This window comes from Lissotriton vulgaris, chromosome 4_1, assembly GCF_964263255.1.
Source record: "Lissotriton vulgaris chromosome 4_1, aLisVul1.2, whole genome shotgun sequence".
Taxonomy (NCBI): Eukaryota; Metazoa; Chordata; class Amphibia; order Caudata; family Salamandridae; genus Lissotriton; species Lissotriton vulgaris.
In genome coordinates this window covers 1030844794-1030872017 of record NC_141691.1, presented here as the reverse complement: position 1 = coordinate 1030872017, position 27224 = coordinate 1030844794, and the positions used below count along the sequence as shown (strand labels likewise).

The 27224-nt window shown below is 46.0% G+C and overlaps 1 protein-coding gene and 1 non-coding gene across 2 annotated transcripts in view; one reads left to right on the top strand and one right to left on the bottom strand.

Moving 5' to 3' along the window:
* SEMA5A (semaphorin 5A) overlaps nt 1-27224 on the bottom strand; it is a 1998383-nt gene that overhangs the window by 1428466 nt on the left and 542693 nt on the right. The gene's annotated exons all lie outside the window — the stretch shown is intronic.
* TRNAR-CCG (transfer RNA arginine (anticodon CCG)) lies at nt 19182-19254 on the top strand. Its single transcript has one exon. It is a non-coding gene; the product is annotated as a tRNA-Arg (tRNA).

Genomic DNA, 27224 nt, shown 5'->3' with positions numbered 1-27224 from the left:
TGAGTGATGCTGTGGTTGCGCTGAGTGGTGTGTGCATCGGTGGAGCTTAGTGGGTGCATTGGTGGAGCTGTGTGGTGGGTGCATTGGTGGAGCTTAGTTGGAGCATCGGTGGAGCTGTGTGGTGGGTGCATCGGTGGAGCTGTGTGGTGGGTGCATCAGCGGAGCTGTGTGGTGGGTGCATCGGTGGAGCTGTGTCGGTGGAGCTGTGTGCTGGGTGCATCGGTGGAGCTGTGTGGTGGGTGCATCGGTGGAGCTCTGTGGTGGGTGCATCGGTGAAGCTGTGTGGTGGGTGCATCGGTGGAGCTTAGTGGGTGCATTGGTGGAGCTGTGTGGTGGGTGCATTGGTGGAGCTTAGTTGGAGCATTGGTGGAGCTGTGTGGTGGTTGCATCGGTGGAGCTGTATGGTGGGTGCATCAACGGAGCTGTGTGGTGGGTGCATCGGTGGAGCTGTGTCAGTGGAGCTGTGTGCTGGGTGCATTGGTGGAGCTGGGTGGTGGGTGCATCGGTGAAGCTGTGTGGCGGGTGCATCGATGGAGCTGTGTAGGTGGTGCTGTGTGGTGGGTGCATCGGTGGAGCTGTGTGGTAGGTGCCTCGGTGGAGCTGTGTGGTGGGTGCCTCGGTGGAGCTGTGTGGCGGGTGCATCGGTGGAGCTGTGTGGTGGGGGCATCTGTGGAGCTCTGTGGTGGGTGCATCGGTGGAGCTGTGTCAGTGGAGCTGTGTGGTGGTTGCAATAGTGGACCTGGGTGGTGGGTGCATCGGTGGAGCTGTGTCGGTGGAGCTGTGTGGTGGGTGCATAGGTGGAGCTGGGTGGTGGGTGCATCAGTGGAGCTGTATGGTGGGTGCATCGGTGGAGCTGGGTGGTGGGTGCATCTGTGTAGCTGTGTCGTGGGTGCATCGGTGGAGCTGGGTGGTGAGTGCATCTGTGAAGCTGTGTGGTGGGTGCATCTTTGGAGCTGTGTGGTGGGTGCCTCGTGGAGCTGTGTGGTGGGTGCATCGGTGGAGCTGTATGGTGGGTGCCTCTGTGGAGCTGTGTGGTGGGTGGATAGGTGGAGCTGTGTGGTGGGTGCCTCGTGGAGCTGTATGGTGGGTGCCTCGGTGGAGCTGTGTGGTGGGTGCATCGGTGGAGCTGTGTAGTGGGTGCATCGGTGGAGCTGTGTCGGTGGAGCTGTGTGGTGGCTGCATCGGTGGAGCTGTGTGGTGGGTGCATCGGTGGAGCTGTGTGGTGGGTGCATCGTTACAGAGGGAAGGAATCTGTACTTGGAGGAAGTGGGGAGAAAATCGGTAGGGGATAGGAAGAGCTTGAGCCGGGAGAGAAATGCATCTACAAGCGGCTTGCCAATAGTGAGATTACAAAGCTTCACACACGAAGCAGAGCCGAGGAGTTTGACAGAAACAAAGGTCACTCCGGGAATGGGTACAAAGCAAAAAACTACGTTTTTCATGAAACAAGAGAGTAAATTGGCAGTGAAACTACCCAGACTACCGGAGCAGTTTTGAGTTTCTTAGCACACCTCCGCCTGAGCCCGCATTCAAGGAAAGATCAAAATGTCAAACAAACATGGGCACTCTTCATATGCAGCCGCCTCTTCCTCGAGATGTCAGCGCTGCATTGCTAGGCACTGCTCGTCAGACAATGTCCACAGGAAAAAAAGAAAATATATCCTTAAATGCGCAATGAAAACGATTACGACTGGCAAGGTGATCTGCAAGAACTATACTTACAGAGGGAAGGAATCTGTACTTGGAGGAAGTGGGGAGAAAATCGGTATGGGATAGGTAGAGCTTGAGCCGGGAATGCATCTGGGAGAGAAATGCATCTACAAGCGGCTTGCCAATAGTGAGATTACAAAGCTTCACACACGAAGCAGAGGAGTTTGACAGAAACAAAGGTCACTCCCCGAATGGGTACAAAGAGAAGGGTTTAGTCCGGGAGATTGATGGGAGTAAGTAAGGGTGGCGAGAATAGGGTGAGGGAAAGCTAGAAGACATTCAACCAGAAAAGGAAAAGCTGCCATGTTAAAATAAACGTGAGACACGGCCTGGCGGCCGTGTAAAGTGAAAGTATGGCCGGCCTGGGCAGTGAAAGGGGAGGAGGGAAGAGAAATGCGAGTCACGGCAGCAGCAGCGTTTGATGTTCCTGCCGGCCGTGCAGTGAATAATTAGGGGAGGAGAAATGCCGGCTGGGGGAAGCTGAGATGCCTGTGGGAGGAAGGCTTTGATGTGCTGGTGGCTTTGATGTGAACGCGCTTTTTGCCAATGCGCTTGCGCATTGAGCTTGTTTTTCTCGGGCACAGCAACAAATCGCTGAGATGGTTAAGCTCTAGTTAAGCCACAATATAGCTCGCCAGCTATGCGCAAGCGCATCAGCAGGCGAGCCCTAAAAATGTGCTCACCTACCATATGTGCTGGCCCACCTCCCGTCCTCCTGCTCCAGTCCCTAGGCACTGGTCTGCAGGCTGCAGCAGTTCTCCACACCAATCTGAACACTGCTCTTATGCTGCTGATAATGTTAACGATTCAGAAAAGGGGCTGGTGATGGACAGAGCTTCTGAATTAAGCAGAATACTCCTACCCAGTCAACAGATCAGGGATTGATCCATCACCGTTTTTTAGCTCACTGCACCATCCCAGCTCAGAACCTGGCTACATGCAAATTAGTCTGTCCCTGTCCCAGTGCATCATGGGAACAGGGCAAACCAAACTACCAAGCCAATTCTTTCACTGGGAAGGAAACAAGCTTCCGGGGACCGGTTTCTGGCATTACAGCCGTCTTCGACCCGGCTTGCTTGAATCCTGATGGTGCAGTGAGCAAGGGACTCACATCTGAGCATACCCTTCCACGCTTATAGTGGACAAAACGATTCAGAAAAGGGGGTGGTGATGGACAGAGCTTCTGAATTAAGCAGAATACTCCTACCCAGTCAACAGATCAGGGCTTGATCCATCACCGTTTTTTAGCTCACTGCACCATCCCAGCTCAGAACCTGGCTACATGCAAATTAGTCTGTCCCTGTCCCAGTGCATCATGGGAACAGGGCAAACCACACTACCAAGCCAATTCTTTCACTGGGAAGGAAACAAGCTTCCGGGGACCGGTTTCTGGCATTACAGCCGTCTTCGGCCCGGCTTGCTTGAATCCTGATGGTGCAGTGAGCAAGGGACTCACATCTGAGCATACCCTTCCACGCTTATGGTGGACAAAACGATTCAGAAAAGGGGGTGGTGATGGACAGAGCTTCTGAATTAAGCAGAATACTCCTACCCAGTCAACAGATCAGGGCTTGATCCATCACCGTTTTTTAGCTCACTGCACCATCCCAGCTCAGAACCTGGCTACATGCAAATTAGTCTGTCCCTGTCCCAGTGCATCATGGGAACAGGGCAAACCAAACTACCAAGCCAATTCTTTCACTGGGAAGAAAACAAGCTTCCGGGGACTGGTTTCTGGCATTACAGCCGTCTTCGGCCCGGCTTGCTTGAATCCTGATGGTGCAGTGAGCAAGGGACTCACATCTGAGCCTACCCTTCCACGCTTATGGTGGACAAAACGATTCAGTAAAGGGGGTGGTGATGGACAGAGCTTCTGAATTAAGCAGAATACTCCTACCCAGTCAACAGATCAGGGCTTGATCCATCACCGTTTTTTAGCTCACTGCACCATCCCAGCTCAGAACCTGGCTACATGCAAATTAGTCTGTCCATGTCCCATTGCATCATGGGAACAGGGCAAACCAAACTACCAAGCCAATTCTTTCACTGGGAAGGAAACAAGCTTTCGGGGACCGGTTTCTGGCATTACAGCCGTCTTCGGCCCGGCTTGCTTGAATCCTGATGGTGCAGTGAGCAAGGGACTCACATCTGAGCATACCCTTCCACGCTTATGGTGGACAAAACGATTCAGAAAAGGGGGTGGTGATGGACAGAGCTTCTGAATTAAGCAGAATACTCCTACCCAGTCAACAGATCAGGGCTTGATCCATCACCGTTTTTTAGCTCACTGCACCATCCCAGCTCAGAACCTGGCTACATGCAAATTAGTCTGTCCCTGTCCCAGTGCATCATGGGAACAGGGCAAACCAAACTACCAAGCCAATTCTTCCACTGGGAAGGAAACAAGCTTCCAGGGACCGGTTTCTGGCATTACAGCCGTCTTCGGCCCAGCTTGCTTGAATCCTGATGGTGCAGTGAGCAAGGGACTCACATCTAAGCATACCCTTCCACGCTTATGGTGGACAAAACGATTCAGAAAAGGGGGTGGTGATGGACAGAGCTTCTGAATTAGGCAGAATACTCCTACCCAGTCAACAGATCAGGGCTTGATCCATCACCGTTTTTAAGCTCACTGCACCATCCCAGCTCAGAACCTGGCTACATGCAAATTAATCTGTCCCTGTCCCAGTGCATCATGGGAACAGGGCAAACCAAACTACCAAGCCAATTCTTTCACTGGGAAGGAAACAAGCTTCCAGGGACCGGTAGCTTGTCTCCTTTCTGGTGAAGGATTGGCTTGGTAGTTTGGTCTGCCCTGTTCCCATGATGCACTGGGCCAGGGACAGACTGATTTGCATATAGCCAGGTTCTGAGCTGGGATGGTGCAGTGACCTAAATAAAGGTGATGGATTAAGCCCTGATCTTTGGACTGGGTAAGAGTGGTCTGCTTAATTCAGACACTCTGTTCATCACCACCCCCTTTTCTGAATCATTTGTGGCCACTATAGGTGTGGCAGGGTATGCTCAGACATGAGTCCCTTGCTCACTGCACCATCAGGATTCAAGCAAGCCGGGCTGACAACGGCTGAAATGCCAGAAACCGGTCCCCGGTAGCTTGTCTCCTTTCTGGTGAAGGATTGGCTTGGTAGTTTGGTCTGCCCTGTTCCCATGATGCACTGGGCCAGGGACAGACTGATTTGCATATAGCTAGGTTCTGAGCTGGGATGGTGCAGTGACCTAAATGAAGGTGATGGATTAAGCCCTGATCTTTAGACTGGGTAAGAGTGGTCTGCCTAATTCAGACACTCTGTTCATCACCACCCCCTTTGCTGATAATGTTAACAGCATGAGAGCAGCACCAGGATTAGCTGGAGGGGGCTGTCCCGCAGCTCCCACTGGTGCTGGGGGCCTGTGCCTGCTCATCACCTAGCTGTCTTAGACAGCCGGGTGGAGCGGTTTACACTGCACATGCCAGGCTGGCCATCACAAGACAGCCGGACAAAGTGACACGTGGTCTATAAACTGGTGGAGTGAGCGCCACTCCCCTGCAGCCAGCCAGCAACAGTGGCCCCGCCTCCAAACACAGCTCAAGCTGGGGGGGAAATAAAATGGTAATAAATTAATTTAAGTACCAGTGTATATTTCACCTTATGAGGCACTGGCATTAGGAGGGGGGGCAACAGTACTCTATGGAGGAGGCGCCACTGCTGCAAACCCATTTACTAATTAAAATATTTATTCTTCACGTTAAAAGGGATAGTCGTAGCAATCTGAAGCCTTAAAGGCATTCAACTAAATATTGAGGCAAATTGAGCAGTCTCTTTTTCCATTTAGAATCCTCCATCTTTTAAGCTGAGCAAATGGGGCAATTCAAATTATGTCCACACTCCTACTTAGATGAAGCACATTCATTTTTTAAATACGCTGTCTGTCATCAGTTTCTATCAAATTTAAGATTTCCATTAGTGGCCTAAATCACAGTTGTTTGGCACGCACACAATCAACCCTTTAAGGGCACTACATCCAGAACTTAGATTGATGGAATTTTACATTCATAAATTGCACATTCCAGTGAAGCTGAAAGCTCACCTGTATATCCTGTAGGCCACCCTTACTCTCAGGATGAACTTTGGTTTGAGGGCCACATGGGACTCCAAGAACTTAGATGCCAACAGGAGTAAAGCCATTGGGTAAATCTTTGGACATGGCCAGGTGTTTTTAACAAGGACACTGTCAAGGCATTGGGTAGGCGTGGCGTTGTTTGCAGGGATTTACGCTGGTAAGAACTTATCGGGGGAATCAAGCATAGTCCCATTAGTTCCCTTCACCATCAATCTCAGATCACAAAACAACCCTCAAAACACAAACTCAAGTCAAGTAGGGCGGACTGTGAACAACCAACACAGAGGCAAGAGGAAGAGAACGTCAGTGTTGTGAACAAAGCAGCTGGAGCTCTGTCTCACCCTCCCATGCTTCATCAAATAGGCTCGTATCTACCCATTAGAAATTATTTCGGGATTTCGGCAGCCATCAGTGGTGGGGCTCAGAGATGAAAGCCCCCCAAGGGATCTACCTTTGCCTTTACTAATGACGTTTGAGGTAGCAGGAGCGTGTTCCAGCTGCTTCTGAGCTTGGCGGCATTTAAGAGGCCGCTGATATATATCACAGCTTTTTGATGTGATTTACCATGCAGTCTTCTCCGTACAATAATCATGTTATTCTACACACAACTTCCATATCTCTATAACACATTCTCCCATACATATACATTTATATATTTTCAATTTCATGAGCATAATTGATTACAAAGAATTTGCCAAATGCACAAAAGGCCACTGTAGGACAAAGAAGGTAAGACAGCAATTTATATTTGCACTACAACAGTCAACTGATTAGGAGACGGTTCCTGGGTGACAGCCTGCTAAATGGTATGCATCCAAACTGGAAAATATAGACTTTTTATTGCAATGTGGGGTGGGTTGATTTTCACTGAAAAGAAGCAAGAGCTTTGGTGTGTGCCTTTACATTACTTCTGCAAAGCTGTCACATTTCATCATAAAATAAACAAAAAATGCTTTTTTTGTCATCAATGTAGAATTTTCTATTTAATGCACATTATTTGAATTATTTTTTTTATTAAATCTTGGACTGTTGCAAGAGTATCGGAAATACTTTCCATATTATAAAACAGGGTTCTGTTCCATATCAATGAATTCTTTCATTTGGCAACCACACAAATTTGGAAGGGAAAAAGTCAAAATTGTTCTCTTTAGCTTGACGGACTACTACTTGAAGATTGTTAAAAAAAAATCCAAGAATGGAGGTAAATCTGTTGCCACCAGCTCTGTGTCACAAACCGTACCTCGTCGCACAGTCCACCTAACTCTGCAGGTTGCCGGAAATTCATGAGCCCTTCAGTTTATGAGGTCAGCAGAAGGCGCCGCTCCCGCTCTCGAAGAGACATCTCATTAGTGTTCTGAAGGTTAGACGCGCCCGCCTTTGCCTCGCAGGCGCGACATTCACAGCTCCTCATTAAACACGCCCTTAACATCATAAAGGGAGTCTGCTGCAGGCAGAACACTTTCATCAAATGCACTCTTTAGAGCCGCTGTCAATCAGACATTTGTAGTCATAATGTTTACTCACTGGATACGGGTTAGTGTGATACAGAGTGCGAGGGCTTCCTTTGCTGTAGCTATCATTGGGGAAATATCACATATATCAAGTAAAACATATGAGAGTAATGTAATACATGTACTGCATTTTGACTAAGTAGCAGTCCCTTGCAACTACATAGTACAGGCATGCTCACTGTGTACACGTTTGGAACGAGAATACTTAGTAAAGTATGTTAATTAATGAAAACAATTAATGAAAACAATTCTCTTAGTGGACAAAATGTTTAACACAAAAAAAGCCTTTAAAAGTTACTAAATCCTTAAGCGGTATTCACTGACGCTGTTAATATTACATCATTGTCAAATACCAGGGTAGTGTTGTTAGTTAAGATTAATATGATTATTATTATTATTATTAGTAGTAGTAGTAAAAATAGTCATAATAAAAATATTGATAATATTACTTGAGTTTGAGGTTTCTAGCAACTTAATTTGCCTACTCCAGAGCACCCTACCGGCAGGAGTGCACAGAGCCAGAAACTCTGTGTGATGAGGGAAAATAGGCTCAGTATTGATTGGTGCTGCGCAGTGAGAATCCAAGATGGAGGAGGACTCACTCAGGACAAGCGAGGCTTCCAAAAATAGCTTTTGTCTTAGAAATCCAAGGCATAATAAATGGGGTTGCTCTTTCTTTAGGCCCGAACACGTCATCTGGTATAGGTTTCGCTCCTACCCCGAGATGAGTAACTCAAGCACCTTCTTTAGATTCTGGAGTTGGGTGTTGACACCATTGTACTGCAGTGCACGTCCAGTCTGCTTGCAATGTTTCTGAGCTTGGGTGAAGTCTTCTGGCATCAAACAGACATCTCCGTTAGAACTAGAATTGCAAAGTGAAGAATCAACAGCTGAGAAAAACTGTGAAATGTCTCCTCAATATAATACTATGAAGCACAAAAGAACTCCTGGGTCTGTAATAGAAGCAGAGACAGAAGGAGAAAGAGAAAGAGAAGGAAAAAGAAAAAGAAAGACCTAGCTCAGAGGAAGTGTTCCTTTTAAATGATGATTTCCCTCACCCACGGTAGGTGGCATGCTTCATCACTGGGAACCTCCTCACACCGTAATGCCTAGTCACGGTGCGGGCTCCAACCCCCTCACTGAGAGGAAGGAGCTCTGCAGATGTTTTAGGGAGGTTTAATAAATATCATATAATAAGCGCAGTGTGCTGAGGTCAGCAGAGCATAAACAAAGAAAAAAATGTGAAGATAAAACTGACTACAGGGTACACAAAGATCTTTATTATTGCGTCCCTGGGTCAAGATTAAAAAGACAGGACACTGAAGGAAAAAATAAACCTGCTTACTCATGTCACATGGGGAGGTCAACAAGTTTCTCCCTATAACCATCGAAAGAGGTGTTGTGGCATTCATCAGGACCCATAGTGATATTGTGGCTGCTATATTTGTGCTCAAAAACAAGATTTAGAAAAATGTGCAGTATAAACAAAACCATCCACTGGTACTTTCAGAGTCCAAACGGTGGCAGTCACCTGTAGAGAAACGTGCAAATCTTCAAAACATAACAGCTAGGTCAATCTTAACAAGCTCTATTTTAAAAAAAGTCACCAGTCTCAGTCGCCAGGTGAGATCTGCACTCAGGTGTAATTGTACCAGGTATATATGTGGCTTCGATGGGTCTGATGCAGGAGGAGGCTGACAAGCTGAGCTACTTTACTCACTTTCATCCTCATGGCCTTCCATTATTACACATCCGTCCTAAGGAGTTTCTCCATTCTTAAGTCAATTTTGAATATATGCTGATTTCCAACTGCCATACTTTCTGTAATGAAGATTTTCTGTAGTGAGAGTTCCAAAAACGGATCGACTGTCAAACAACAGGCTTCTTGTGTAGAGCGACTTTACCATAGTCTGGTGAAATCCCGCTAGGTCTTCATTGTCTGCATTTAAGAACAATTTCAATGCATACTTTGCACATGGGCACTCCCAAAACCTTTATTGGGGGTTGGTGTCACTGCCCCAATCTGTATTTTCAAAGATTCCAATGTATCCAACCAGGCCAGGCTCCTCACAGTCCTGCGCTTTGTGCACTTTATGTTGTATAGTTTTTAACTACAGAGGTACAGGATGCTGGCACTGCCATCCTGCACATCCACTTAGTATTATTATTACTAACATTATGATTATTATTGGTAGAAGTAGTCCTGCTATTAGCAGTAGCAGCAGTTGTAGAAGGTATAGTAGTGGAAACAGTAGTATTATTGTGTTGCTTCTGCTCTGTACTTGCTTTTGCTCAATTCTTGAGGTGGGATGGCTAACCAAAACCAGTGACACACAGGTCTGTGACCATACAGGCAATTACAGAGGGGCAAAGACACTTCAATCGAACCAAAGATTGAGAAACGCCATACAATCCAATGTAGTGTGCATTCAAGCCCTTACTACGAGCAGGGGTGTGCAGAATTCACATAATTTTCTTTAGCACAATGACACAAAATTTCTAAAACATTATAGAAAATGATATGAAATGTGAAAGCATCATTTAGCGTTGTATTTTAGTATGAAATATGTCTTTGCGCCAATTTGTGATGCATGGATGCATTTTTTGCAACAAAAAAAAATAGTTAAAAAAATCCAATTGCCCTTAATAAAAGCCACTGGCGTTATGGCTGTTTTCCTTGTTCCCACACCCCCATGCAATAATTTTCAGGGCCGGACTGGACGTCGCGGGCGTCGTCCATTTTTCTGGGAGGCTCGAAGAGTGGAGGCCGATTTTGGAGTGGTGGGGGACGGATGTACGGCTTTACAACGCGTGCTATTACACCGTGTGCCGTTACAACGCGGTTTTTTCAACGCAAGTCGTTACCACGACTTGCGTTGGAGGGGGTGCGTACTTAGGAATTTTTTAATTTACTATTCCAACACCAGCCTACGTACAGTAGGGAAGGTGTTGGATAGTAAATAAAAAAATTCCTTGTCCTGCAGCGCCCTCCAGCACAAGTCGTGGTAACGACTTGCGTTGTAAAAACCGCGTTGTAACGGCATGCGGTGTAACAGCCGCGTCGTAAAGGCTGTTCCCCGTGGGGGACAGTTTTGTTACTGGGGCCTGGTATGCAGCAATGCTGCAATATCGCCCCCCAGTAACAAAAGCTGCAGTGCTTCACACTTGCACATCCCAGCTCCGCCCTGCCCGAAGACTGGTCGGACAAAATTGCCAGGGCTGCTTTGGGTTCCCAGAACCGACCATGATAATTTTTTCATGCGTGTCGAAGAAACCATGTAAAGGCATAATATCAGGATTTTAACAAAACAAGCATAACGTGACATTTTTGAAATGACGTCAATTAAATTTGCATAATTTCCATTTTGTCAAAGTCTAATAGTAGGTAGAGGTGGCAGGGAGAGGCATAGCTTAACCCCAGGCTGCCCTCTCCAGCAATATAGATAATCCTTCCCCAGAGAGTCCACCTCCCACCCATCTCAAAATGCCATCCCAGATCCTGTTAATCCTTGCTGAATCATCTCCCTCCTCCCCAGGTATTCATCACTGCTCAGAGCAGGTAGTAAGATGCTAAACTCTCCTGCTTTGCGGAAACTCGGCAGAAAAAGACCCAGGAGGTACCATTTAGTATTCTTAATTCTGGCCCAAGAATCTCTACACGGAGTTAATGGGGAACTGTAAATAAAGGCCTTAAAGGGGATCCGCTTGTTTTATAGTGTGGTCAATGTTTCAATGTAAAAGGCTTCCACTGCAAACATTACCCACTTTAAAATGTATAAACAAAGACTAGCTATTTAAATCAAATGTTATACCTTCAGCAATAAACCTCGGACCATGGCTACCCGGAAAAATCTTCTCCTTTTCTGATCAGCACCAAAGTTAAAGCTACAACAGGTACTGAAGGTGCACTATTTGCATTCGTTGTTCCCTTTGTGTATCTAAGTTAGTGTACACAATTTAACGAAGACAGGACATGTTTTGACCCAATCTTTAAACCAAAACTGTGTTTGCTTGATTCTCAATCTTGTCATGTGCACCTCTCCAATGCTTACCTTGGAATGGAGACCTTTTACCCATTCTGTGTCTACGAGGAAATCCCATGATACATAAGGGCCTTAGTTCCTGATAAACCATCACATGCAGTGCTGCAGCGAGGTAAGTCCAGTCTCCTCTTACCTTTGTCTGTGAAATGTATTTAATTACTTCCTATGTGATCTAAATGGAACCATCCACAGTTACACTTGCATAAAGAATTTGGTAACATCCTAGAGACATACTGTTGCTGTATAGCTAGATGCTGGAAATATGCTGACAATTACCAACATGTGTACTTTTTGTAAAAAGGTATAATTTTTAATAAATACATTCCTGTAAAAAAGTTGAAAGTTAGCCTCATCGTTCCTATAAAGGCAATATATACCGGTTGCATTATACATATTTGTAGTGCTGCATTTGTACGCATGTACTGATGACGGTATGGGACACCCTTGTGCTGTAGCTGGATGTCACCAATAGATGCTTACTCACATGCTGAGAAAATCTAAAAGTAGAAGATCATTTTACAAAAATATGCAGTTATGCTTTTTTATACGTTTTTATATGGAGCACATTCCACCATTGGCACTGCCTGCCAGCACTATTGAGATCTCTACCTTCTCACCCCAGTTGCATCTTTATTTATTGAGTGACTTCTAACAAGCACTCTTTAAGTCGACTCTCCTTCAGACACCTGGGAGAAGTAGGACGTGCATTTGTAGTTCATCGAAGGAGCGCCACTCCCTCGGTGAGGGCGCCTCAGTGCACTATACTGCTCAGGACATGCTGCTTTCTGGTTCAAAGCATGGCTGGCATCTTTGAAGAAACTCCTAAGAGGACTCTCTGTTATCTTCTCTACCTGTTGCGATTGAGATATAGAAGAATTTATACGGGAGGCACTAAGAAACAACTGAAGGAGAAGCGACGTTGTGCTGAGCAAGGAGGGTGATAGGGCGCGGAAAGATAATAAGTCCAATAAAGTAGAAGGAGCTCGTAGGGTAGGATGCCATCTGGATCAGGGACATGACAAGAAGGGGAGATGACTTTCTGAGATGTCAATACGTCTGGCTTTATTGTGTACACTATGGACAGCAGAAGACCCAACTCTACCGTGCCCTCCCATGGGCACACCATTTACCCTGCACAGCACTCACTTTGCATTCAAACAGGAGCACCTCATACCAGCCAGAGGCACCCCTCTGACTCTGGACCCAAATGGGTACACTTGTACTGCTGCACTTACAGGTGCACACCTCTCGTGCTGCACTCACACGGGCACACTGCTACCCTTGTGCTAACACAGGCACACCACTCATCATGCACTTATCTGGGTGAACTACTTGTCAAGCACCCACATAGGCAGATTGCTTCCCAAGCACTAACATGAGCAATCCACATCCCTTGCAGTCTCATGAGCAAGCCTGCCTCTATGCACTCACACAGACACACCACTACCTGTGTGCTCCCTTGGGCACACCACTTCTCCTACTCTCATTTGGTCCCCCTGCTCTTGCCTGCGCAGACCACTCCCCTGCACTCACACCAGCACACCACTCCCCTTGCATTCACATTGGCATACCACTCACATAACACTGCTCAGCGTGCTCTCACATGAGCACTATATTTACTTTGCACTAACACAGGCACACCATTCATCTTAACCGAATACAGGCACACCGCTCACCCCGCACTCACAGAGGCACACTGTTCCCCATGTACTCACACAGGAATCCCACTTCTATTGCACTCAGAGGCACACTCCTTTCACTGCAATGACAGGCACATTGGTTCCCCTGCACTCACACAGGTGCACTGCTGTCCCTGCTCTCACACAAGCACACTGCTTAGAACCACCTCCTTTTAAAAAGCAGATTGAAATCTGTATTAAGGATGCTGATGAAGGGCTGGAGTTCATGGAAGGAGAGAGGAGCCAGACAGTAGATGGGGACAGGGAGGAAAATGAGGCGCGGATCAAGTTATAGAAAGGATTTAGTGACTTCCCCCAACCTTTGGTGGCCTAGATAGTGAAAGGTGGGTAAGAAAGTGAAGTGGTAGTAGGAAGAATGCAGAAATGTGGTAGAGCTGAATTAGGGCCAGATGTAGTAAGGCAGTTTCTAGTGCAAACCCTGCGTTTCAGTAAATCGCAGGGTTCTGATTAGAAAATATGTTTTTCAAATGTGCTAAACACCACTTAACAATTCGGTAATATATTACCATATTGCTAAAGTCATTTTGGAAATCATAAGAAACCGCTATTTGGAAAGGGTGTGTTTAGGGCATCGCTTTCAAACACCAATTCCCTATAGTATGTATTTGTGTTTTGAGACCGAAACGCAGTTGCAAAACATTCGTTTTTTACCAACACCTCAAAGGAGGGGGTAACTCATTCGTAAACAAGAAGGGGTAACCAGGGGCCCCCTTACCTTTTGTGAATGGTCCAAATTCATTTTTTTGTTAAATAGTTTTACAAATTTTTATCTTTTTGTTAATGTATCCACTTTCCTTTTAAGGAACATGGTCTATTTTAAAAAATGTATTGCTTTATTTTGAACCAATCATAGCTATGGCAGTCTGCTGACCCCAGAAGGTCACCATCCCTGTGAGAGCAGCAAATCGTAGTGGGTCACAATTGGATTCGCTAAATGTCGGTGTGCAAATTGTGACTTCAATTCACCTACATCTGCCCTCAAAGCCCAGGACACAAGACAGATGCTGACAGCCGAACATAACAAGCATTTACAATGCAATGGTTTTGCCTTTGTTAAAGTTAGAGCTATTGGCATTGCTCTTGACATTTTTTTTTTTTTTTAACATAAATAAATGGCATTGTCATTTACAATAGCAGGGCAGGGCACAGGGAAGGGGGGCGAGGAGAGACTAAGGAGAGCTGCGGGCTCTTGTTGTAATGCTTGCATGGATGAGTTGGTGGATGCATGCATGGGTGCATGCATGAATGGGGGTATGGATGGGTGTATGGATAGATGCATGGATGGGTGGATGGATAGATGCATATATACAGCCAATCCCTCAACAATTTATGCAATCCACCAACCCATCCAACCAACAACCCATCCATGCATCCACCCATACATCCATGCATCATGCATACATTCATTCATCATGCATCCATCCACCCACCCACTGTGTATCACTCCGACCCCTCTAAATATAACTCATTTTTTCGGTATATAGAGATGACTGTATTCACTAGTATATGCAGTAGTGTGTGGTGGACTTAGTTTGAGTGTTTGTTTCCTGCACACTCACACACTGCCCCTACACATTCACACACTGCTCACCCTGCACACTCACACTGTTCACCCTGCACACTCACACAATGTGCACTCTGCACACTCACACACTGCAGTCACTGTCACTCTGCAGTCACTGTTACTCTGCAGTCACACTCACTCTGCAGTCAGTCTGCACTCACTGTCACTCTGCACTCACTGTCACTCTGCACTCTCACTTTCACTCTCACACTTACTCTGCACTCACTGTCACTCTTGCACTCACTCTGCACTCACTGTCGCTCTCGCACTCACTCTGCACACACTCATTCTGCACTCAGTCTGCACTCACAGGCACTCGCACTCACTCTGCACTCACTGTCACTCTGCACTCACTCTGCACTCACTGTCACTGCACTCACTGTCATTCTGCACTCACTCTGCACACACTCACTCTGCACTCAGTCTGCACTCACACTCACTCTGCACTCACTCTGCATTCACTGTCACTCGCACTCACTCTGCACTCACTGTCACTCTGCACTCACTCTGCACTCACTGTCACTATGCGCTCACTCTGCACTCACTGTCACTCTGCACTCACTCTGCACTCACTGTCACTCTGCACTCACCGTCACTCTGCACTCACTGTCACTCTGCACTCACTTTGCACTCACTATCACTCTGCACTCACTCTGCACTCACTGTCACTCTGCACTCACTCTGCACTCACTGTCACTCTGCACTCACTTTGCACTCACTGTCACTCTGCACTCACTCTGCACTCACTGTCACTCTGCACTCACTCTGCACTTACTGTCACTCTGCACTCACTGTCACTCTGCACTCACTGTCACTCTGCACTCACCGTCACTCTGCACTCACCGTCACTCTCACTCTGCACTCACTGTCACTCTGCACTCACTTTGCACTCACTGTCACTCTGAACTCACTCTGCACTCACTGTCACTCTGAACTCACTCTGCACTCACTGTCACTCTGTACTCTCACTGTCACTCTCACACTCACTCTGCACTCACTGTCACTCTCGCACTCACTCCGCACTCACTGTCACTCTCGCACTCACTCTCCACTCACAGTCGCTCTCGCACTCACTCTCCACTCACTGTCGCTCTTGCACTCACTCTACATACACTCACTCCGCACTCACTCTGCACTCACTGTCGCTCTCGCACTCACTCAGTCTGCACTCAGTCTGCACTCACACTCACTCTTCACTCACTGTCACTCGCACTCACTGTCACTCGCACTCACTGTCACTCGCACTGTCACTCTCGCACTCACTCTGCACACACTCACTCTGCACTCAGTCTGCACTCACACTCACTGTGCACTGTCACTCGCACTCACTGTCACTTGCACTCACTGTCACTCGCACTCACTCTGCACTCACTGTCACTGCACTCACTCTGCGCTCACTGTCACTCTGCACTCAGTCTGCACTCACTGTCACTCTTCACTCACTCACACTCACTCTGCACTCACTGTCACTCGCACTCACTCTGCACTCACTGTCACTCGCACTCTGCACTCACTGTCACTCTGCACTCACTGTCATTCTTCACTCACTCTGCACTCACTGTCACTCTCGCACACTGTCATTCTTCACTCACTCTGCACTCACTGTCACTCTCGCACTCACTCTGCACTCACTGTTGTTCTCGCACTCACTCTGCACTCACTGTCGCTCTGCACTCAGTCTGCACTCACACTCACTCTTCACTCACTGTCACTCGCACTCACTCTGCACTCACAGTCACTCTGCACTCACTCTGCACTCAATGTTTAGATGGAGCAAGGGCATTTACTGTCCCGATCGTGAGACAGAGATTAACTAAACACCTCACAAAGTCTACTAAACACCTCACAAAGTCTACTAAACACCTCACAAAGTCTACTAAATACCTCACAAAGTCTTGTCACAGCAAAAAATAAATGATAGAGCGAATAAAAAATGCTACCGCCGGCCTACAGTTTGCAATGCATGTGCGCGCGCTTATAAGCAGAGGCGCCACATGGCATTCCTCATGCTCATTAAGCACATGGCTCGCCGCGCGCTTGATTGCGATCGCGATCCCTTTCAGTTTCGGTATGCATGTAGGTTGGAAGTGAACGCTGGGGTTCATTTCTTTTTAGTCGTGCTGCATAAGCTTTGTAAAACTCAAATAAATGCAGATTAGCTGTAATAGGTCGACTAAGGTCTGATGGGGCGAAAGGGTTATGTGCATGGCATGCACGTCTCAAAGCATTTGGATTAACCGTACAGAAATATAGTGGCTTACTATAGCCACTAAATCGCTCACTGACTCACAAGCGCGCACACAAAAACATGTCATGCTTCGGCAAGGGGTACTACGGTATTTAATCTTGTACCCATGAATACCATGACAGAAGCCCTGGCCCGTTTCATTAAACTGTGTCGGAGGGGCATGGAGCCAGTTATCTCCATTGGCTCGCCTTTTCCGTGGCTAATAAGAACGAAAATAAATGGGGCAAGGCATTGTTTTTCTAGGACGATGTTGAATACCAAATATGTGTAATCTTCTTTCTAACTCGTGCCTCTCCCGTCCAATATCTTACACTTCCGTCGCTTAGATCACTCACCCTTGTAGCTTCTTTTTCCACCCACACTTTTTCTGACGCCGTGTTCCCTTCTCTTTCAACACCCCCCCCCCCCGCCTCCATTTTCAGTCCACTGTCTTGCTCTGCTGTGTTCCTGGTACGTGTGATATCCTGCAGTCATCTGATACCCTTAAGTAGGTCACACACACGCTGCACCTGGACTCTAGTCACCTTCATTTTTTCGCCGTCGATGTCCAGGGTCCGCTCTCGGAAGTCCACCCCGATGGTGGCCTCTGTGGTCTCCAGAAGGGCCCCCTGCAGAAACGGTAGCTCATGCAAGTCTTGCCCACGCAGGAATCACCTATGACGATCTTGAAGATGCGCTGGTGAGGGGCGTGGCACTCTGCCGGTACCGGCCCGCGAGCAGAATTGTGCACCCGCAACCGGGGCTGGTCCATAGCTTCAGGGGAACAGAGGAGGCGGTCTATTTTACAGTGAGTGTACGAGCCATCAACACCACGGAAAAAGAATTGGCAGACAGCCGCCACTAATGCGCAAACCGGGCGGGCGTCCATCTTGAAAAATCATTTTAAGCACCATGTATACCAGTAGACTTGCCCTCATTTTACAGTGAACAGACCAGCACAGGAAAAGTCTTTTTGTAAGGGTCCTAATGCCACTCAAACATTACATATTGTTTCATACACATTACACTAATATTTAATTAAAGTCTTGCGCACAACATATTTTTAGCATACAAAGTCTTTTAACAGTCTTTCATAAGCTAATATAAATATATAAAACACTTTAAAATCATGTACAGTGCAACAATTTGTTTATGCTCGTGGAAGTTTTTAAAAAAAATTGTTTTACAGCACGAGAAGCGGAAACCACGACCTCCCGGCCTGTTTCCAATGCCGGACCAGATTCGGGGGCGTTCCCGAGAACAGGCTTTCGGCTGACGTCACCAAAAGGGAAAAATTCTCGGGAACGCCCCCGAATCTGGTCCGGGATTGACGGACAGAGCCGTCTCCCAATGGCTAGCCTCCATTTATGGAGCTAGCCAATGGGAGCAGGGGGCGAGTCCCTATTCCCCACTGCAAAACATAAGATTTTTCCTAGCGCATGTGCACTTCGTACGCATTTGCTAGGCAAAACCTAAAAAACTTGGAATGGAAGAGTTACTAATACATGGACCTGGGAAACTTCAGATCTCTCTAAGCGATCCCATATGCCACCCCCTACCTTTCCAAAATATACAACCTACTCTGCCCCCTCACTCACCCTACCCTCCCACCCTCCAAATAAAGAGGTTCTTTGCCCAAGGTGGCCAGACAACTCCATTACAGTAGTACACGTTTTCCAACTCTCTCTTTTATTTTTACACATCAGTGTATTTTTTTAAGTGTGTTCACGCAAATTAGTTTAATTGAACAGAAACAAGCTTACAACTTCTAGAATGCACTGTTATGCTTACTGAGAACCCTAGCCACGAGCTTGTGCGCGTCAACTCGTATTCCATTCGTGAAGCGTGATTTTTACTCCGTTGGACGCATGCGCCGTGCGGATTCGCTCCAGGTATAGCTAATACTTGCCAAAGAGCACCCTGGGATCTGTAGTTCTCCATGTCCGTCAGAACAGTGAATTAGAAAGTGAAAATTGCATAACTAGTCAGTAGATCAGAGTAACTTTGATTGCTGTCCTCCTCTCGAGTGTTTGTGGGATAGGAGGGTACCTCTGAATGAAGCGTGTCCACTAGTCCTCCAGACCATGTTAGGTACGGGAGGCGAACGGGTGGCGTGTTCGGCGGCCGTCATGGTCCCTCTGAGTCTGAAGCCCATGCGTCGGGTTAGGCTGTTCCCCCTCTTCTCTCTGGGGTCACCTGCGGGGAGCCCTCGGTTCCATCTGATCCTCCTCAGCTTCCGTTCAGTGCGAGTGGGCGCGCACTGAGTAGCCATGAGACTTCCTGTATCGAGCGCTTGTCTCAGCTGGCCCAGTGGCCTAATGGATAAGGCATCAGCCTCCGGAGCTGGGGATTGTGGGTTCAAGTCCCACCTGGGTCGCATCGGGATATTTTTATATCCTGGAGAAAATAAGAAACTAGCAAGATCACAATATTAAAAAACATAATGTTCAACGAAATGTCTCCGAGTGTCCGTCTTTGATATATGAACGTCGTGATTTTTTAATTCCGTGTAAAGGGGCTGCCTAGTGGCACCTACCACAGACTGGATGGGCGCGTGTGTGTCTAACTGGCGACCTGCTGAAATGGACAGAAGACATTATTTCCCAGCAGAAGACCCAGCCGCGGCGAAAAAAGAGTGGGTTCCGCGCCCACTGCTCTTCCTCTCTACTGCTTGCGGGCTCTATCACTCTTTTCTAGATCTTTATTTTCCCTGCTCTTTTGTTTGAACTCCTGAAGATGAAAGGAAGAGGCAAGAGCCAGCCAGGCTGTGATGCTAATCTGAGCACGCCACTCGGCCCCGCACGGCTCGGTTGTCTACATGGGGGCATAACGGATAACGTCATTACTATGTGGGTTCTGCACACAGAATCAAACCCTTACTTCCTTATCAGACCCGATGACAGACTCTTTCAACTTACTTTCGTTCCGTTTTAGCAACACGGCTTGGTTTTCAAATTATACTGGGGCAGGGTCAAGACAGCACGAGAAGCGGAAACCACGACCTCCCGGCCTGTTTCCAATCCCGGACCAGATTCTGGGGCGTTGACGAGAAGAGGCTTTCGGCTGACGTAGCCAAAAGCCAAAAATTCTCGGGAACGCCCCCGAATCTGGTCTGAGATTGACGGACAGAGCCCTCTCCCAATGGCTAGCCTCCATTTATGGAGCTAGCCAATGGGAGGAGGGGGCGGATACCCGACCCCACACAGAAATCATAACGTTTTTTGGCGCATGCGCACTATGTGCGCATGGCCAGTCAAAACCTAAAAAGTGGCTGTGCGATACAGGACTGCAGGAGGGTGGGCTGAACAAGTAGTGCTATGGAGGGAAAGCCACAAAAGAAGAAACAAGGGACTTTAGAAGCAGGGGAATTCAACTGTCATTGCCTCTCATGGAGGAAGATTTTAAATGGGAAGAGGTCTAAAGCAAAAACACTTTGGCATAAAGAAAATCTGGTTTCTTCGGTCTTTATCCTAACTCTGCCCACTAGCCTCAATTTCAAGTCCTACATTTCTGCTGAACAACGTATTCCTCCAACTTAGACCTGTAAACTGCAGTGCGACCCTTTAATTTTAAATACACCGGGGTCCTAATGTAAAATTATTTATTGGTGAACCAATGTCCTGTGCCCCCTCCCCTTCAATCATTCCAATTGAAGCAGAAACCATGATTCCCATCATGCACATAACTCCTCAGCTCTTCATGTTACATTTAATAAGACCCAACATTGATATTTAGATACACAAGGTAGGTGATAAAGGGGGGAGGGGTAGCAGGTAAAATACAGGTATTTCTACTTGACAAGCAAAACGTGATTTGTGGTAAACAGTGGAGGTTGGGAGACCATCATAAACAGGGATAGCGTCAGACCAAGGAATAATAGGCAGCAGCAGCGGTAGACTGACCCTCCTTCAATGCATTTTGTCCAGGAACAAACTTGTGGGGAGTTGCAATTCAATGATTTACTGCCCCCTTCGATGGTCTACTAGGAAGGTGGACCTATGCCTCATATTTCTCTAGGGCTATAGGTGCCCACTCACCCTGCTGCGACTGAAGCACAAGTCATTTTAGCAATAACTGATGCCTGCTTGGCTCTAGACCAAGAATATAGCACCAGTCACTCCAGTTTTGAATTTCCTACTCCCCTGCACCACAATCTCTTACTTCAGTCATCACTCCCTCCTGTGTTTGATTTGGACGACGGAACTCAGTGTTTTTGTACTACTTGATGTAGCTGCTCTAATATGTAAAAGATAACGTTTCAAGTAAGCAGTGCGCTCTTCATCCAATTCATGACTTGCTTGGCCTATAGTCGCTAGATGGAAAGGCCAACTGCGGTTGGAAAAGAGAGCTAACTCTTTGCACTTCCCTGACGGGATTGTCGCAGTCACCACTCAAGGGCTAAAGGGCCCTGAAAGGATCAGAAAACCTCTTCAGTTTCCAAAAAGCAAAAACATTACTTTAGAACAATCTCCAATCTACCTGAAAAAAGCACAAAGTAGCGTGTTTATGCAATAAGATGGACCCTCAGCGGTCACATTTCTGGAAAGTGAACAGTAAAATAAAAAAAAGACACTGGACATAGTTGCAGCCCCTTCACAACAAGAGCACAACAGAACAACATGGAAGAGAAGAATTACTGAGACATCAATGTGTCATCATGCTGGGTGGGCAGCCATCTTGAATGAACGATTTTTTTTACCAATAAGAGATGCGCTTATGTTAATTTTGTTCCTCTGTGACTCTGCTGCAATAAATGAATAGATTTGTGACCTTAGCTTATGCTGAAGCACCACGTGGCACACCACCCGATTTCACAGGAGACTGGTATTTAGTATGTAGACAAAGATAGCTTCTGTCCAATCAAAATCTTCTAGAGAGGAGGGTCAGCCTGTGGGAGGAGGCTACACCTGTCTCTCTGTAGTGTGTTTTCAAGCTATTTTTCTGATGATCACATAAAGTCTAGCAACAGCAGCATTGTCAAGACAGACCTAACTTTATGAAATGAAAGGGAGGCCATTTCTGAGTGTGCATCAATGGAAAAACTGATGGGGAAGAAAATAAGGCCACCTGTTGATAGTCTGTAAGTACAGGGTACCCACCTTCTGAGGGCATGCCAATGGAAACAATTGCATGGAGGAACTGGAGTTCACTTTTTAATATGGAACAGAAGGGTGGTCTTTTTTTTCTGTGAGCACGTCAAGAGAAAACTGTGTGGGAGGAAGGGAGGACACTTGTTGATAGTATCGCAATCGAAAACCTGCTTTAAAGGAAAATAAAAACACTTCCTGGTATATGGCAATGGAAAATTGTAGGGGAGGAAAGAGAAGCTGTGGATTTATCGCGTTGAAACCCATATTCATCATCCTGAACATTGTTGTTTATGTTTAAAATACAAATAAAAGTGGTGACAAGAAATGTGCCTGTCCTGATAGGAGAAAAATAAACAATCTTCAGAACAGAACCAGTGGCAATCGGTGTTCTGATTTTTAAATTCCCCTTATTCTCTGGGGGGGAGTGTGCCGTGCCTTGTTTGTTGCTATGACCAGTCTGAGAGTTCAACAGTAAGCTGACCTTTGAGCTCTGGAAGCACATTAGGCGTCGCATAATGGACACGTGCTGGCTCAGATAACAGCTGAACACCTGTATTAATGCTACTGCACTGTCTACAGCACCCACTTCAAACTTTGACATTTTCCGAGTTAGTGCATGAGCTTTAGGCAGCACAGCTTAGAAGCAAAGCGAGCTAACCACTGCTCCTTGTCTGTAAAATGAAGTCTGCAGCTCCTGCACTAATTTAGAGCAACTCCTGGTCAATTGTACGTATGTTAGATGATGTGATAACTTAAGCAAATGAGTAGATGTGTGTCGCTTTACTGTGAACACTGGAGATGTGCAAAGAACGTCAGAGCATGTTTGAAAACTCTCCATGTGTGCACCTGATATTCCTGGTGTGCAAGGAGACCAGAGTCCAGAGAAATGTTGAAAACTCAAAATGTGTGCAGAAATACCCAAGAGTTTCTGAAAACACTCGTAATCATCAATTTATAGAAGAAAAGACTTCGTATATTTTTAAATGCTGATTGAAGAGAACACCGAATTAGAACGTTTGAATGAAAGTTAATTAACAAATGTGCATGTAACTTGGCGGCCTTTTCAAGGTACAGCCGGCCCTTCATTCTTTTACTCTCGGAAACAATGTTAGTTGGACGTATTTAATTGAATGAGTTATTGCTGTATGAAAACTCTGGACTGGACGCATTTCAGCTCAGGGAATTAAAGGAAAAGAAAGGTAGTATCTAACCATAGCAAATGTTGGCTGTCTATAAGCTCAAAGTAATATGGGAGGGGTTCTGTAGGTTAGGTCTCTGGTGAGATAGTGGCTAGCTTAAAAACCAAGCACCATAATTGTCACTAATAGCATTTTTGTTATAAATCTTGAAAAGAAAGGTACATGGTATTTTAACTGCTAGATTGTACTATACAGGTATCGTCTATGCATTTCTGGATTGAAGCATGTTGAACCATGCAGAAGAGAACATCTGCATTTGCAGTGCAACTTGGACGAGATGTGAGATGTCGCCCGACAAACTATGCAGACCGGGCCACTCTCTACCCAACATGGCTACAGCTACTGAGATGGTGCTTGGAGGCTCCCCGGTTGAGAGGGAGACTCAATTAAAGCGAAACCCCAGCGGTGTGAAAAACCATTTTCTCCCTCAGTAACTGTCTCCGATCTCCCTAGGCTTCAGAAAATGTTTTCGGGTGGGCGCTGAAGTTGACACACCACCACCGCAACCTGAAGCTACCAGAGATACAAGGTATCCACATGCAGGCTTTGTTCAAGATACCAGAAGGCCCATTCACACACTGCCACCATTAGAATTCAGTTTAGGCTGCCTAGGGAGCAGGGAATCTGGCTGAGACTGCACTCCTGGTAGGTTGTGGAGTGGTGGCGGGCATCCCACTGTTCGAAGGCATTCCACAGCAGGAAATATTTGATGCTGGGGTATTAACATAACAAGGAAAAACCAAGGAAGCTCCGGGATCTGGTATCTATCAGAAACAGGATTGTCTTGCACCAAGGCCCAAGGCCAAACACAGACTCCTGCCACTTTGAAAGGGCCCAGGTTACACCAAAAAGAACAAAACTCAAAAATGATTGAGTGGAAAGAGAGGGCTTGGCTATACCTCAGAGAAAATCAAATATTGTATTGTAATGGAAACATACGGCATGGAGAAAACCATCTCCCCAACGAGCCCGCAGATTAGACATATTGCAAAAGTAGGGGTTTCCCTGCTACAAACTCAGCACCTCAAACCCAAACGCATTCTGGTGGATATCAACTCAGGAGTTGCATGCAATGCCACACAATGCCAGGACATTGTACCACAAGGCACTCAGCCCCCTGGGACAAGAAATCATTCAAAAACATGAAAGTTGAAATTTCAAAATGCCAAAGGGTCCCCTGGCAGTTACTCCCACCTTCCAAAGTCGAAAGGATTCAGGCTAAGTTACTACAACCAACCAGACCTAAAATCATTGTGAAAGGCACATTTAAGGTATTCAAAGATACTGACACAGCTCAGCAAAATGTAATTGTAATTCAGCAAAGAGGAGTGGGGAAACAATAAATGTTAGATAATTTGCTATGAATGTAATCAATTTACATTTGTTTGATGGATCTTAAAATGCAAGATGATTAATGGTAGCTGAGTTTAGAAGGTAACAGGAATATAGGCATTCGGCAAATAAGGGTGAAGATGTCATTCATTGTGTGGGGATGGATCTGGGAAGCCAGCTCAGCGACACAGCAGATGCAGCCAGTGCACCATGGGAGGAATAGTGGGAGGGCACCCTGATAGAAAGGGTGGGAAATTCACCAGGGAACACGCATGGCAAAGGGATGGGTGGATGAAGGGAGAGATGCTAAAACTCCCAAGGAAGGTAGACAGGGAGGAGTAAACAAGAATATTTCCTGCAGTAATCGACTAGTCCAAGTCCACTTGGTAGATCAAGTGGACAGCTTCTTTGCATGCATGTGGAACAAACCCTATATCTAGTGTGAAGTTACATGTTATCTTTATGATTGTCAACAGATTAAATAACCCAAATAAAAGTAAAGTGATCCTAGTTTAGCTAGCTCATTCACATGCATCACAGGTATTTTTGCAGGACACACACATTACGAAACTAAGAGGAGAATTGCTTAACTGGGCACCATTTCATCCTATGCCTCGGCCACACACAAGGGGAGGCAATTATCTGCATTGCAAAATCTTAGAAAAAGCAGCTTCTGATGGCTTACAAATCAAGTCTTTGTTTAGCATAGTTTTGTTCTAAGATCCCATTCTGAATGATACGAAAAGTACATTTGAATTAGTACACTGTCTGGTGGAATTCCCAAAGGCTATATTAATTGGGGACTGATTTAAATTTTTCCTAGCCGTTGAATGCAGATAAGTCAGTCCAAAAAGTACTTAAAGAAAGCCTAGACTGCCTACAGCTGTATTATCACTAAAGAGGGAGCTCGCCCTAATGGACTCCTGGTTGACAGTGAATCCTCAAGAAAAGCAATACTCTTTCTTTTCAAACTGTTATCAACCTACCTCTCAAATAGACTATATTTTTTATCACAAACACTACATCCTTATTTATCCCAAACTGATTCTCAGATCATATTGCTATTTACATGGAGGTAGCATTCCAAACTATTACTGGACCCTCACAACAATGGCTTAGTGACAAAGCTTCGATTTCCAACAGCAACTTCCTGGAGGAGATGGGTAATAGATCTCAGCTATTTTTCATTAAGGATAATGGTTCTACTTCTTTAGAAAATATTTGCGAGGCTTATAAAGCATCAATGAACGAAGAGGTTATTGCCTTTTAGGTTAAGTTAAAACCAAGTTGGAGAAAATGAAATATCAGGCACTTTCAGGTGCATTTTATTAAAAATAAATGGACCTCCATCAATCCGTCCAAAGTCAGAATTATTTAGAAAGATGGACTGCTAAAGAACAGCTGCAGAGTTATCTATTTGAGAAAGAAATTCTTCGTATTATATCGTATATTGATATTTCAAAACATTGTTTCATAATCTGAGAAAATACATCTGTTAAAAACGAACTGGATAGTGCACTAAGGTGAACTGGAGTAGATAACCCCTATATAGGACGGCGTGGCATCCCCATCCTGCTTTATGCTGACAATGCCGTACTCATATCCAGGACCGAAATGGGTTTGCAATCCCTTTTAACCACATTCTCCAGATTCATGTCTGACCGGGACTTGGCAATCAATAATTCCAAGTCCTACGTCATGAAAGTGGGGCAACAGTCGAAAAAGAGCTTTCATTTTAGAGTTGGCCCCACCAAGACCCCTTGTACAAATGTATTTTCCTATTTAGGGGTCCTATTTGATGACCAACTTAAATGGTGTCCCCTAATTTTGCGGAAAAAAGAGGATCTGGCTCGTATAAACACTACAATTTTTAACTTTGTCTCTAAAATAGGGAAGAAACCTACAGGAGCTATGTTGCAAGTTTATCAAGCTAAAAGCCTGCCATAGTCACCTATGGTAGTGAAATTTGGGGTTACACTGCTGTAGATTCCCTGCAGGTAGTGGAGAATGACTTCCTGAAAAGCTTACTATGTGTTCCGCGTGGAACCTCGAACTTAGCGGTCCATGAGGAACTAGGGGCCCCTACCTAAGTGATGCTCTTGCCCTGCGATCCCATATCTTTTGGCTTAAGTGTTGCCTGAATAAAGATTTAACCCTCAACTATTTAATACTAGGATAGTGTATGTCTCTTGATAACTCGGCCCTTATTCCCTGGCTTATGTATATCAAAAGAAGTTTTGAAGAGATAAGGCAGGGTGATTTTTTCGCCAACCCTGACACTATCTTCACGAAGGATGTGGAATTAACCAAGATAGCCTTTCTGACTTTAAAGAAAGTGGACAGGGAAGCCAAGGAGGTGCTGAAACCTAGTCTCTGGATGTATTTAACGCTTAAAACAACGCAGATGACAGAACCTTATCTTTTTGGGTTTCTGTCAACACATGAGAAGTTTCTGCTAACCAGGTTCCGGATGAACCTCTTCCGCTTACTGTTAGCCAGACCTAAGAATTTTAGCAAAGGTCAAGTGCTAGCTCCCTGCGGCTGCGACAGTCAGTCTCCGCAGGATTTGCTGCACTTTTTGTTTTTAGGCAAACTGTATGAAATTCCCTGTAAGCACTTTCTGGTTCCCATTTTAAAAAGAATGAATTTTAGACAGGCTCGCCCGGCCTTTCTGTATCTTCAACTCCGGAAAGAAGACTATATCTTTTCTACAGTAGGGTTTTTAA